This window comes from Coregonus lavaretus (assembly GCF_964263955.1).
Source record: "Coregonus lavaretus genome assembly, chromosome: 9".
Taxonomy (NCBI): domain Eukaryota; kingdom Metazoa; phylum Chordata; class Actinopteri; order Salmoniformes; family Salmonidae; genus Coregonus; species Coregonus lavaretus.
The window spans coordinates 3,934,702-3,950,685 of NC_139996.1; the positions used below are offsets into that span (position 1 = coordinate 3,934,702).

The following is a 15,984-nucleotide window of genomic DNA, read 5'->3' on the forward strand; positions in this document are numbered from 1 at the left end:
ATGACTTGCTAGTGGTGGTCAAGTCAGTCGCCTATTCTAATGACTAAAGTCATGTACTGGTAACGTTATTTGATCTATTTGCCTGAAGTCATTATTCATAGGCCTGCTATTTTCACAAAATTCAAATATATGCCATTGAAATGAAAGCATGGTTTGTTCTTCATCTTCCTGTGTTACAAAGTAACTATGGCTATTTATCCCATTGATTCTATTTCTATGATTTCTCACTGCACTTTTTCGAGTGTCAAACTTCATATAGTGTACCAAGACTTATTCCTTCGCTGGAGGCATATGTACATATCATATATACAATACAGTAACTGTTTTACAGCCTAGCCTCAATATGCCCGGTCTTGGAAACTAAGCAAGGTCATGCCTGGTTAGTCCTTGGATGGGAGACTGCCTGGGAAAACCAGGTGCTGTAAGCATTTTTGTCCAGCATGGTGTACTCTTGTACTATTTAACCACGATGTCCGTACTTCCCACAGTTTTTAAAACTACCGAGCGCGACATGGTTCAATGTGCCAATAATATATATATATTTTTTTTTTGCCGCCATCTTGGAGCTATAATTGGGATCAAGTTTACTGTGCTAATGCAGATACAAAAAAAGATGAATGGAGAGCAGCGACGACGTCATCACGTCATCCAAAAACATGGCAGACGTTGGATGAATATACCATTTTGATAATCTTCGGCTGTTAGTGAAACAAAATCGGTCTCACCGACAATTATTTATAATAGTTTTATTGTGTTTTGTGCACAAAGGTTTTGACTAAAGTGTCTTAGTAGGAATTTTCAAATCTGACTTTTCTATGTGGCTGTCTATGGAAATTGTATTTCTGGGCCGGGCAGAAGCCTACATTTCAATTTAAATGACAGAATACAGATATACAGTGGGGGAAAAAAGTATTTAGTCAGCCACCAATTGTGCAAGTTCTCCCACTTAAAAAGATGAGAGAGGCCTGTAATTTTCATCATAGGTACACGTCAACTATGACAGACAAATTGAGAAGAAAAAAATCCAGAAAATCACATTGTAGGATTTTTAATGAATTTATTTGCAAATTATGGTGGAAAATAAGTATTTGGTCACCTACAAACAAGCAAGATTTCTGGCTCTCACAGACCTGTAACTTCTTCTTTAAGAGGCTCCTCTGTCCTCCACTCGTTACCTGTATTAATGGCACCTGTTTGAACATGTTATCAGTATAAAAGACACCTGTCCATAACCTCAAACAGTCACACTCCAAACTCCACTATGGCCAAGACCAAAGAGCTGTCAAAGGACACCAGAAACAAAATTGTAGACCTGCACCAGGCTGGGAAGACTGAATCTGCAATAGGTAAGCAGCTTGGTTTGAAGAAATCAACTGTGGGAGCAATTATTAGGAAATGGAAGACATACAAGACCACTGATAATCTCCCTCGATCTGGGGCTCCACGCAAGATCTCACCCCGTGGGGTCAAAATGATCACAAGAACGGTGAGCAAAAATCCCAGAACCACACGGGGGGACCTAGTGAATGACCTGCAGAGAGCTGGGACCAAAGTAACAAAGCCTACCATCAGTAACACACTACGCCGCCAGGGACTCAAATCCTGCAGTGCCAGACGTGTCCCCCTGCTTAAGCCAGTACATGTCCAGGCCCGTCTGAAGTTTGCTAGAGTGCATTTGGATGATCCAGAAGAGGATTGGGAGAATGTCATATGGTCAGATGAAACCAAAATATAACTTTTTGGTAAAAACTCAACTCGTCGTGTTTGGAGGACAAAGAATGCTGAGTTGCATCCAAAGAACACCATACCTACTGTGAAGCATGGGGGTGGAAACATCATGCTTTGGGGCTGTTTTTCTGCAAAGGGACCAGGACGACTGATCCGTGTAAAGGAAAGAATGAATGGGGCCATGTATCGTGAGATTTTGAGTGAAAACCTCCTTCCATCAGCAAGGGCATTGAAGATGAAACGTGGCTGGGTCTTTCAGCATGACAATGATCCCAAACACACCGGCCGGGCAACGAAGGAGTGGCTTCATAAGAAGCATTTCAAGGTCCTGGAGTGGCCTAGCCAGTCTCCAGATCTCAACCCCATAGAAAATCTTCGGAGGGAGTTGAAAGTCTGTGTTGCCCAGCGACAGCCCCAAAACATCACTGCTCTAGAGGAGATCTGCATGGAGGAATGGGCCAAAATACCAGCAACAGTGTGTGAAAACCTTGTGAAGACTTACAGAAAACGTTTGACCTGTGACATTGCCAACAAAGGGTATATAACAAAGTATTGAGAAACTTTTGTTATTGACCAAATACTTATTTTCCACCATAATTTGCAAATAAATTCATAAAAAATCCTACAATGGGATTTTCTGGATTTTTTCCCCCTCATTTTGTCTGTCATAGTTGACGTGTACCTATGATAAATTACAGGCCTCTCTCATCTTTTTAAGTGGGAGAACTTGCACAATTGATGGCTGACTAAATACTTTTTTCCCCCACTGTAATTAGTAACTGTAACAGATTGCATTTAGAAAGTAACGTACAGGGAGGTGAGAGCCCTGGCGGAGTGATGCCAGGGAAATAACCTCTTCCTCAACGTCAAGGAGGAGCTGATTGTGGACTACAGGAGACAGCAGAGAGAGTACGCCCCCATCCACATCGACAGCGCCGCAGTGGAGAGGGTCAAAAGCTTCAAGTTCCTCGGCTTGCACATCACTGAGGACCTGAAATGGTCCCTTCACACAGACCGTGTGGTGAAGAAGGCGCAACATTACCTCTTCAACCTCAGCAGGCTGAAGAAATTCGGCTTGGCCCCTAAGATCCTCACGAACTTCTACAAATGCACCATTGAGAGCATCCTTTCAGGCTGTATCACCGCCTGGTACGGAAATTGCACCGTCCGCAACTGCAGGGCTCTGTAGATGTCCTGGAGGGCAGGCAGTGTACCGCCGGTGATGTGGATGTGTTGGGCTGACCGCACCACCGGGGGCACACTGCCTGCCCTCCAGGACATCTACAGCACCCGATGTCACAGGAAGGCCAAAAAGATAATCAAGGACAACAACCACCCAAGCCACTGCCTGTTCACCCCGCTATCATCTAGAAGGAGGAGATAGTACAGGTGCATCAAAGCTGGGACCGAGAGACTGATTAACAGCTTATATCTCCAGGCCATCAGACTGTTAAACAGTCATCACTAGCTGGCCTTCACCCAGTACCCTGCCATGAACCTTAGTCACTGTTACTAGCCGGCTGCCACCCGGTTACTCAACCCTGCATCTTAGAGGCTGCTGCCCTATGTACATAGACATGGAATCACTGGTCACTTTAATAATGTTACATACTGTTTTACCCACTTTACACACTGCCTTGCAAAGTATACAGACCCCTTGGATTACAAAGTGGGATTCAAATGTATTTAATGGTAAAAAAAAAACAAATGTCAACAATCTACACAAAATACTCTGTAATGTTAAACTGGAAGAAAAGCTACATTTAAAAAAAGCCTAATACAAATTAAATCACAAAAATATAAAATATAGTCGTTGCATAAGTATTCAGCACCCCTGAATCAATACTTTGTAGAATCACCTTTGGCAGCGATTACAGCTGTGAGTGTTTCTGGGTAAGTCTCTAAGAGCTCTGTATCTATATTACCCCTTTATTCTGTTCTACATTCTTCAAGCTCTGTCAAGATGTTGGGAATCATGGCTAGACAGCAATTTTCAAGTCTTGCCATAGACTTTCAAACAGATTTAAGTCAAAACTGTAACTTGGCCAGTCAGGAACATTCACGGTCTTCTTGGTAAGCAACTCCAGCGTAGATTTGGCCTTGTGTTGTAGGTTATTGTTCTGCTGAAAAGTGAATTCCTCTCCCAGTCTCTTGTGTAAAGCAGATTGAAGCACGTTTTCCTCTAGGATTTAGCCTGTGCTCAGCTCTATTCCGTTTCTATTAATCCTGAACAACTCCCCAGTATTTGCCGATGTGAATCATACCCATACCATGATGCAGCCACTACCGTGCTTGAAAATAAGGAGGCGGTTACTCAGTGATTTGTTGCGTTTGCCCCAAACATAAGGCTTTTCATTTAGGCCAAAAAAGTGTATTTACTGTGTTTTATTTTGTTGCAGTATTACTTTAGTGCCTTGTTGCGTACAATATGGATGTTTTGGAATATTTGTATTCTTCCTTTCACTCTGTCATTTAGGTCATTATTGTGGAGTCACTACAATGTTGTCGATCCATCCTCAGTTTTCTCCCATCACAGACATTGGACTCTGTAGCGGTTTTAAAATCACAAATGGCCTCATGAGCAGTTTCATCCCTGACCTGGAGCTCAGTTCAGAAGGACGACTGCATCTTTGATGTGTCTGGGTGGTTTAATACATAATGCACAGCATAGTTATTAACTTGACCATGCTTAAAGAGATATTCAACGTCTGATTGGTTATTGTTACCCATCTACCAATCACTGCCCTTTACGAGGCTTTTCGAAAAGCTCCCTGGTCTTTGTAGTTGAATCTGTGCTTGAAATTCAATGCTTGACTGAGGGACCTTGCAGATGTTGTATGTCTGGGGGGACAGAGCAAGGGTTAGTCATTCAAAAATCAAGTCAACCCTTATTATTTCACACAGATCGACTCCATGTAACTTATGTGATTTGTCATGGCTCATCTTATCTACTGTTGTACACACCTTCTCTATTCATACACTATCCATATTGTCAATACACACCATTATTTATATATACAACCGGTCAAACATTTTAGAACACCTACTCATTCCAGGATTTTTCTTTATTTTTATTAATTGTTTACATTGTAGAATATCAGTGAAGACATCAAAACTATGAAATAACACATATGGAATCATGTAGTAACCAATAATGTGTTAATACAAATCAAAATATATTTTATATTTGAGATTCTTCAAATAGCCACCCTTTGCCTTGATGACAGCTTTGCACACTCTTGGCATTCTCTCAACCAGCTTCACCTGGAATGATTTTCCAACAGTCTTGAAGGAGTTCCCACATATGCTGAGCATTTGTTGGCTGCTTTTCCTTCACTCTGCGGTGCGACTCATCCCAAGCCATCTCAATTTGGTTGAGGTCAGGGGATTGTGGACGCCAGGTCATCTGTTGCAGCACTGCATCACTCTTCTTATTGGTCAAATAGCCCTTACACAGCCTGGAGGTGTGTTGGGTCATTGTCCTGTTGAAAAACAAATGATAGTCCCACTAAGCCCAAACCAGATGGGATGGCGTATCGCTGCAGAAGTCTGCCTTGAATTCTAAATAAATCACAGACAATGTCACCAGCAAAGCACCCCCACACCATCACACCTCCTCCTTCATGCTTCATGGCGGTTGTAACCCATACCCAAGAAACAACATTATGTTGTGAAGCCGTTGCATGTTTGGGTTAACATTATTCCTGGAACATTGTCATGTCAACAATATTACTGAACATGTATGCACAGGTTGAAATGGAAAACCAGACATTTTCATGCATAAACTCCTCTTCATCAGGCTTTCACAACTATAACTTCTTACCCCATTTAAATAAAGCATATTCTTCATACATTAAACCATTACAACGTGTAGCAAATAACTTCTATCGCACAGACATATGAAAATCAAATGTGAACTGAACAGTGTTGGTGCATAAACTCTAAAAACATACAAACGTGGTTCATAAGTAGCTATGTAACATGTAGTTCATTCTACACTGATCTACAATAGACATCACAATCATCTAGGCCTGTTTTGAACATTAAGGACATGTATAATTTTTTAGAAGGAAAATATAATACAGAGTAAATAGTCACGAGAATGAGAACATTCCTCAAAGTTAATAAATGTCTGAAACAATTACAAAAGAAGTAAGCGCCATGGTATAAAAGCTGCAAAGTTGAAGAGAGAGAGAGACAGAGAGGGAGACAGAGAGAGGGAGACAGAGAGAGGGAGACAGAGAGAGAGAGAGACAAAAGGGGGAGAGAGAGGATAGAGAGAGGGAGAGAGAGGGAGAGAGAGAGAGAGATAAAAGGGGGAGAGAGAGAGAGAGAGAGAGAGATAAAAGGGGGAGAGAGAGAGAGAGAGAGAGAGAGCTGCGAGACGCCTGGGACAGTTTATAGATGTAGCATATTTCCTCTGAGTGTGTATATACTACTCATAGCTGTCTGTTCCAAAGATCCATTGGCTGGCTTGTATATTCCCTTGTATAGCTTGGCATTAGGGGAGGCATGTCCTGCGATTCACACTGCCAACGTCGGGCAGCAAAACCTTTCTTTTTTACCAGCGTCGAAGCCTGGACAAACTATCCTACGAAGTTGAGAGATGCAGACACACACTCGCCTCTAAAAAAGCTTGCATTTACGAATAAAAACAGTAGAAGGGCTGACAACCAAAGAAGAAGAAGCCTTTTCAAGTCAACTGGTACCAATACTCTTCATGTTGTTAGCTGAACCTCAGTGTAGATTGAGACTTTCAGGATCTCTCCATGTCTACGTCGATCTTTAGCCCCCCTGCCACTACAAAACGGAAGAAAACATCTTATTAAAAAGGACTGAATAGACACAGGCCGTGAATCTCCTCATAAAAGGGGAAAACATACTCTTAGACAAATAAATGACCTGTTGAGAGAAACAGGAAACATTCTAACAACAAGTGGGTGATATGTGGCATAAAGAAACCAGATCCAGCCATTCATGTAGTCTGAGACATTAAAAAGCCTTTATGATTTTGGGCCGTAACATTTAAAAACAATTCTAGCTCAAAACAAAATTACCTATATGATTAATTCATTAATTTTTTTATAATATCTGTAAGCCAGCACAGAATCCAAGGTTAGGCCGTCTTGCCTTTCTCAAAGCTGATTCGTTAGAGACTGTTAGCTCTTGAAGTTGCAGGCAGCCTCAAGACTCTGTGACATCACAATCTGTGTTCAGTGTGTTGAAAATATAAGGACTAACCTTCAGCCCTCCTCCTCCTCCTCCTCCTCCTCCTCCTGACGGAGACGGGGTCGGGGTCATCTCTTGTTTCTCCATCTCCTTATTCTTTTTATTTCTCTCAACTGCTTGGGGGTTTTTGACGGCCCTGTAGCTTGTCTAAGAGGAGATGGTGAGGTCAGAACGGCAGCTACAGGGCACCAGGGACACGGCTGTGTGCCAACTGGCACACTATTCCTTATATGGCACACTACTGCACTACTTTTGACCAGGGCCCGTAGACTTGCAACAGCCTAGTCAACGCTAAAGTCTCTTATCATGTGTTCAGTTGAAACAAGTTCATTTATTGTCTTCATTTCACTTCACTTTATTGACCTTTAGAGAAATGTGTCTCGCATTATTGAGAGCATTTACAGATAACATTTACAGACAACAGTTTTACTAGAATATATAGTACCAGTCAAAAGGTTGGACACCTACTGATTCCAGGGTTTTTCTTAATTTTTTTCTATTTTCTACATTGTAGAATAATAGTGAAGACATCAAAACTATGAAATAACACATATGGAATCATGTAGTAACCCAAGAAAGTGTTGAACAAATCAAAATATATTTTAGATTCTTCAAAGTAGCCACCCTTTGCCTTGATGACAGCTCTGCACACTTATCATTCTCTCAACCAGCTTCACCTGGAATGCTTTTCCAAAAGTCTTGAAGGAGTTCCCACATATGCTGAGCACTTGTTGACTGCTTTTCCTTCACTCTGCGGTCCGACTCATCCCAAGCCATCTCAATTGGGTTGAGGTCAGGGGATTGTGGACGCCAGGTCATCTGATGCAGCACTGCATCACTCTTCTTCTTGGTCAAATAGCCCTTACACAGCCTGGAGGTGTGTTGGGTCATTGTCCTGTTGAAAAACAAATGATAGTCCCACTATGCGCAAACCAGATGGGATGGAGTATCGCTGCAGAATGCTGTGGTAGCCATGCTGGTTAAGTGTGCCTTGAATTCTAAATAAAATCACAGATAGTGTCACCAGCAAAGCACCCCCACACCATCACACCTCCTTCTCCATGCTTCACGTTGGAAACCACACACGCGGAGATAATCTGTTCACCTACTCTCAGACCAAAGGACTGATTTCCACCGGTTTAATGTCCATTGCTCGTGTTTCTTGGCTCAAGCAGGTCTCTTCTTCTAATTGGTGTCCTTTAGTAGTGGTTTCTTTGCAGCAATTTGACCATGAAGGCCTGATTCACACAGTCTCCTCTGAACAATTGATGTTGAGATGTGTCTGTTACTTGCACTCTGTGAAGCATTTATTTGGGCTGCAATCTGAGGTGCAGTTAACACTAATTAACTTATCCTCTGCAGCAGAGGTAACTCTGGGTCTTCCTTTCCTGTGGCGGTCCTCATGAGAGCCAGTTTCATCATGGCGCTTGATGGTTTTTGTGACTGCACTTGAAGAAAGTTTCAAAGTTCATGAAATTTTCCAGATTGACTGACCTTCATGTCTTACAGTAATGATGGACTGTCGTTTCTCTTTGCTTATTTGAGCTGTTCTTGCCATAATATGGACTTTGTCTTTTGCCAAATAGGGCTATCTTCTGATTGGCTCAAACAACTAATTAGCTCAAACGCATTAAGAAGGAAATAAATTCCACAAATTAACTTTTAACAAGGCACACCTGTTAATTGAAATGCATTCCAGGTGACTACTTCATGAAGCTGGTTGAGAGAATGCCAAGAGTGTGCAAAGCTGTCATCAAGGCAAAGGGTGGCTACTTTGAAGAATTTCAAATCTCAAATATATTTTGATTTGTTTTACACTTTTTTGGTTACTACATGATTCCATATGTGTTATTTCATAGTTTTGATGTCTTCAATATTATTCTACAATGTAGAAAATAGTAAAAAATTAAGAAAAACCCTGGAATCAGTAGGTGTCCAACCTTTTGACTGGTACTATATATTCTAGTAAAACTGTTGTCTGTAAATTTTATCTGTAAATGCTCTCAATAAATGCGAGACAGATTTCTCTAAAGGTCAATAAAGTGAAGTGAAATGAAGACAATAAATGAACTTGTTTCAACTGAACACATAAGAGACTTTAGTGTTGACTAGAAATAGGATGTTGAACATAATTCTATTTGTACAGTTAAAAGCTGGATACAGAAGGGTTGCAAATCAAACTGAGCTTCTTGAAATAAGATAGTGCTTGCCATGGGCAGGGCAGCCAGTTGTCAGACTTACAGAGAGACATACAGTTCAGTACAGTACATGCAGATTAGGTAGCAGTTGCCAGGTCGTCACTAGTTACCACAGCCACAAAGTCATAAACCCCACCTATTTCTACAATTTATCTTCTTAAAATATTATTTTAAACCTAACCATAACCACACTGCTAACCTCATGCCTTACCTTAAATTAAGACAACAAAAAAAAGCACATTTTTGTTTTAATTAATTTTGCGATATAGCCATTTTGACTTTGTTTGTGTTATCTATTAGGAACCCAGTTGCTGTGACACATGCTAGATTATATGACTTCCCATGTGGCAAGAAGCCTGGTTCCAGATCTGTTAGAGGCATTGAGTTCCAGTATATAGTGTTGTTGTGTCGGGGAAAGCATAAGTTATAGCCTGGTTCCAGATCTGTTTGTGCTGTCTTGCCAACTCCTGTAGTCGATGGAGTGACAATGACCACAGGAGCTGACAAGACAGCACAAATAGATCTGGGACTTGGGTAAGGAACGTTTTTAAAGTTAAGATAGAATGACAAAGTGCAGCACCGGAAGTGAGAGGTGGGTGGGTGGTGCCAGGAAATACCAGCCAATCCAAGACATTGAGCTAAGAACATTGTCTACATACTCACCTTGATGCTTTGGTAGGCCGACATGTTTCATGGGTTGGATATAATTGGCTTTGACTGAAGAATTTCTGTATAACAGTAAAAATACCCACCAGTCTATGAGGAGCTACTAAACATTACGATTGAAGTGACTTCAGTAGCCTTGCAACAAGGGTACAAACATCAAAGATTGGATATTCTTGGTTCAATGCTCGTTATATAGGCTACCCCTTTTCACACTACTGAGCCGAATCAAGCCGAGCTGCAGCGCGCTGACCTGGTTACACAGCACATCTACCGTACAAACGGAGGAGCTTCATTTCAGCCAGTTTTCTACAGCAGGAAAAGAATCCTGCAGTAACAGGAAATGTGAATTATTATGGGGATTATAATTAAATTGACATTTTTTGTAGAGGTTGATAAATTTTTTCGTAAGGGAAAATCAAGTCTGAAATTTCAAAAAGTGGAAATTACAAACTTCAGAAGACTTTTTAAACCTCAAATACGCTGCAAGTTTTAAATGTCCTGCATTGCAGGAAAGTTATCCTGCAACAGGGTGATCAAATTATGATCCTACATCTGTAGCCGATTGAACCGCGCTGAGAAAGGATTGGAGCTTGGTTTGGGTCAGTTAACACGATAGTGTAAAAAGGATAGCTGATAAGATCATTGTCCTGCCTTCTCTCAGTAGACTCCACTCTGTCTCAGTAAGCTCTCCTACGCTATATTAATAACAAGGCTGGGAGAGTTTCTGGCTGCTGAGATTGCCTGGTAGAGCTGGGACGATAAACCATAGCGATCACTTACCGCAGGCATTTTGCTGATATCGTTCATTACGATAAGAAGCATATACTAGAGAAATGTGTTTGAAATGAAATCAGTTTGATAATATGGGTGATTGTTAATGGAACAATTGATGTCTACAACCATCCAACTAGTAGTAGTAGTTTAAAAGGATATTGTTTTAAACTATGGTGCACATTAATGTTAGAAACTTGATCATTATCGCATCAATTCAGGCAATTTATCACAATATGGATTTTAGTCCAGATCGCCCAGCTGTACTGACTGTATGCCACTTAGAAGACACTCGTCCCCAGCTAAATGACTTACGGTACAGTGCGTGCACAGGATCCCTGTGGGAACTGAACCCACGACCTCACCACACCCTAATCCAACTGAGCCAAACAGGACCACCATGTGTAGGCTATATGATTTTCAATCGAACGCTGCTAGCACCCGCCCACCCGACTAGAATCACCACTCTCGACGGGTCTGACCTAGAGTATGTGGACAACTACAAATATATAGGTGTCTGGTTAGACTGTAAACTCAACTTCCAGACTCACATAAAGAATCTCCAATCCAAAGTTAAATCTAGAATCGGCTTCCTATTTCGCAACAAAGCCTCCTTCACTCATGCTGCCAAACATGCCCTCGTAAAACTGACTATCCTACCGATCCTTGACTTCGGCGATGTCATTTACAAAATAGCCTCCAACACTCTACTCAGCAAATTGGATGTAGTCTATCACAGTGCCATCCGTTTTGTCTCCAAAGCCCCATACACTACCCACCACTGTGACCTGTACGCTCTTGTTGGCTGGTCTTCACTACATGTCCGTCGTCAAACCCACTGGCTCCAGGCCATCTATAAATCACTGCTAGGCAAATCCCCGCCTTATCTTAGCTCATTGGTCACCATAGCAGCACCCACCCGTAGTCTGCGCTCCAGCAGGTATATCTCACTGGTCATTCCCAAAGCCAACACCTCCTTTGGCCGCCATTCCTTCCAGTTCTCTGCTGCCAATGACTGGAACGAATTGCAAAAATCTCTGAAGCTGGAGACTCTTATCTCCCTCAATAACTTTAAGCATCAGTTGTCAGAGCACCTTACCGATCACTGCACCTGTACACAGCCCATCTGAAATTAGCCCACCCAACTACCTCATCCCTATATTGTTATTTATTTTGCTCTTTTGCACCCCAGTATCTCTATTTGCACATAATCTCTTGCACATCTAGCATTCCAGTGTTAATACTATTGTAATTATTCTGCACTATAGCCTATTTATTGCCTTACCTCCATAACTTGCTACATTTGCACACACTGTATATATATTTTCTGTTGTATTTCTGACTTTATGTTTTTTTTACCCCATATGTAACTCTGTGTTGTTTTTATTGCACTACTTTGCTTTATCTTGGCCAGGTCGCAGTTGTAAATGAGAACCTGTTCTCAACTGGCCTACCTGGTTAAATAAAGGTGAAATAAAAAAAATATATAGGGCTGGATTCCTAGTCCTGGACTGAAAAATAAACTTGACGTGAATCTCCATGAAAAATGCTTTTCAGTCCAGGAGTAGGCTTAATCTGTGTCCGGGAAACCAGCCCTTGGTGTAACAGTTTAGGCCTAGCGTATATGATTGTCATAAAAACTTGTCAAAACCAGTCATACCTCTTTCTGTCTCTTCTCAGCTGCCTCTGTTAGCTGACGTCTCCTCGTCTCCTGTGAAGGAAGCAGAACATGATGTTGAGTGTTTCACTCATTCACTGGGATAGGATAAAGTAATCCTTCTAACCCCCCCCCCCCCCCCAAAAGAAAGAAAATAAAATAAAAAATTATACTTTGTAAAGTGGTTATCCCACTGGCTATAAGGTGAATGCACCTATTTGTAAGTCGCTCTGGATAAGAGCGTCTGCTAAATGACGTAAATGTAAATGTAAATAAAATTACATAGACAAGGGATTTACAGGACCTGTGGTTTCACTGTATTTGAAGGGGGTATGTATAAGCTAGCTACAGTATGTATGAGGTAGCCTATTTATAAACACCATTCACATGACACCATAATATGAGCATTACGATTATCATTCATATTAACATCCATAACGCGGGGGGGGGGGAGGCATTTTCAAAATTATGTCTCTTAGAAGAAAAATGTAACCAGGTTAACCTTGATCCTAGATCCGTTTGTGCTGTCATGTCATGTTTGGCGTGACAAAGGTTTGGCAAGGAGTGACATAATGGCACAAACAGACAGGTTCAGACCACGCCCCTACCTGGTTACATTAATTTAAACATTGAACAACAAATACTGTGTAGCTAGACTCATGGCCATCTGTTTTGGACTTGCCCAGTAATTAAACGTTTCTGGGCAAATGTCAAGACGGAGCTGGAGGGCATTTTCATATTGTCCTATAGGAATAGAGTATGGCTGAGGGCATTTTCATATTGTCCTATAGGAATAGAGTATGGCTGAGGGCATTTTCATATTGTCCTATAGGAATAGAGTATGGCTGAGGGCATTTTCATATTGTCCTATAGGAATAGAGTATGGCTGAGGGCATTTTCATATTGTCCTATAGGAATAGAGTATGGATGAGGGTATTTTCATATTGTCCTATAGGAATAGAGTATGGCTGAGGGCATTTTCATATTGTCCTATAGGAATAGAGTATGGCTATTTGTACTGGGGTGTCATCGGGAACATGCCCTCACTTACCTTAGCATAGCTCAATCTTCTTTAAAAAATGACTTTGTGGCCCTCGAATGCATTCTCCTTAACTGGATAAAAGACCAGCCACCAACAATAAATAAGTGGTATTGTGAGATCTTTGAAGTGTTAACATTGGAGAAAATGAGTGCTATATTTTAGAAACAAGGGAGGAGATTTCTATACAATACGGGACCCCTTTTTGCTATCTCTTCCCCCTAATCTTGCAGACACCCTAAGAAGTGTCAATATAAACAATTTATTAATCTATGGGTCAACTGGACCCTGGTCGCTTCCGTATAGGTCTTTATACTGTGTTAGGGGTATTTTCTCCTGAACAGCTAATCATGGCTACCCGGACTATTTGCACTGCCCCCCCCCCCACCCCATCTTTTTACGCTACTGCTACTCTGTTAATTATTTATGCATAGTCACTTTAACTCTACCCACATGTACATATTACTTCAACTAACTTAACTAGCCGGTGCCCCCGCACATTGACTCAAGCACCGGTGCCCCCCTGTATATATCGCCTCCCTACTGTTATTTTATTTTACTTCTGCTCTTTTTTCTCAACACTTTTTTGTTGTTGTTTTATTTTACTTTTTTATTAAAAATAAATGCACTGTTGGTTAAGGGCTGTAAGTAAGCATTTCACTGTAATGTCTGCACCTGTTGTATTCGGCGCATGTGACCAATAAAATTTGATTTGATTTGATTTGACTAAATACAGCCACACATTTTGCGACAATCAAATAAAAAAAGTAATGTAAGTAAAATATGAATAATGTTAATGAAATTAATTAGGAGAGAAAAAATATTAAAGTAATGAAACATTAAAGAGCAGAGAACTGAGTGGGAACATATAATTCTTATTGTTTTTGTATGGTTTTGATTTTGGTGTTTGTTGGTTATGCTATGTTTTATGTTACCTTGTTTCATTTTGGAATTCAAATATATGTACATGTACAATTTGTTTACGGTGTTGACCTGAAACAAGAAAAATTATATAATAATACAAACAAAAACAATATATATATATATATATATATATATATATATATATATATATATATATATATATATATATCTAGCTAGCTAGTTACTCGATCTGTAATAATGTAACTAGCTACTTACTCGATCTGGTGTGGATGCCAAGTTGTCTCCAGCTCCACCAAGACACATCCCCATACTTGAACAAGGCAATCAAACTTTTTAGTTTCAGTGTTGAATGTTTGTTGGCTACTTGGCTAGATTAGCTCGCTAAATCTAGAAGAACCCAGCAAGCAAGGCTAGCAAAATTGACTAACATGAGTTACTCTTCTGCACATCGACAAAGTAGTTAACCACTCTGCTTCTGCTAAATCTACGAGCTAACTAACCATAAGCTGTTGCTAGTTGTATTGCTAATTTTGTTGAAACGATGCGTCATTTGGAAAACGTCCACTTGAAAGACAGCGGGGGGAAAAAAAGACTTCGCCAATGTAAACGCAGAACACGAACCGTGTTCAATAACTAATAAGAGCAAAGACGGGATAATTCTTCTTCTATGATATAATGGGGGTTCGCAAACAAACGTTAAAGGTGCTTGCCGCCACCTACTGTGCTGGAGTGTGTAGTCAATCACGGTTTACAACATTTCTAAATCCTCCTACCTAACTCAGTACTTCTGAGAAAATAAAAAAAGAGCCCCTACTAACTTCTGAAAGACCCTCCCCCATCCCCAAAATCCCTTCCAAACCTGGTTTGAATCCTCGAGCCGACTAGGTGAAAAATCTGTTGTTATGGCCCTTAACCCTAATTGCTCCTGTAAGTCTCTCTGGATAAAAGCTATGGAGGACTAAAAGTGCCACAATTAAATAAATAAATACACCATTAAATAATTACTTAAATGTGTCATTAATTAATTAAAATTAGAATTAAATACATAAATGTGTAATTAAATGTGTCATTAATTAATTCAAATACCGATTCATTTTATGTAAAATACATATATAATTATTTCACTATTTACATTTACATTTCATGATCCTGCATTGCAGTGATTCATGAATTACTTAAAACTGTCAAACTGACCCATCAAAGTCAGTGGGCGGGGCTAACGCGAATCTAGTCTGATCCATTGCTTTGGTCTGAAGTAGAGTAGGCCAACCTGGATAGAGACAATGGAGGATCTCCGTGAACTTTCCAGGGAGTTGGTTAGAGACATTTTAAACTTAGCAGAGGATGTAGAAGCAGGACCTGCTGACATTATCCGGAATTGATTTGTCTTGGCTTGATGCAGAGGGTAACCAATCAGGCGTTAGGTTCCGCCTACCAACTTTTGATGGGTCAGTTTGACAGTTTTAAGTAATTCAGGAAGCACTCCAACGCAGGACCATGAAATGTAAATGTAAATAGTGAAATTATTATATATGTATTTTACATAAAATGAATCGGTATTTGAATTAATTAATGACACATTTAATAACACATTTATGTATTTAATTCTAATTTTAATTAATTAATGACACATTTAAGTAATTATTTAATGGTGTATTTATTTATTTAATTGTGGCACTTTTAGTCCTCCATAAAAAGCGTCTGATAAATGACTAAATTGTAAATGTACTATCGCCAACAGTATACTGACAGTTCATCTGTTAGTCTTCTGCACATCAAATTCAGGAATGTAAATGTTTGACCACTATCTG

The 15,984-nt window shown here is 40.4% G+C and overlaps 1 long non-coding RNA gene across 1 annotated transcript; it reads right to left on the reverse strand.

Moving 5' to 3' along the window:
- Window positions 1–6,969: 6,969 nt before the first annotated feature.
- LOC311134442 lies at window positions 6,970–14,795 on the reverse strand. Its single transcript, XR_014613691.1, has 3 exons — window positions 14,429–14,795; window positions 12,253–12,303; window positions 6,970–7,104 (listed from the first exon to the last, which is right to left on the reverse strand). It is a non-coding gene; the product is annotated as an uncharacterized lncRNA (long non-coding RNA).
- Window positions 14,796–15,984: the final 1,189 nt, after the last annotated feature.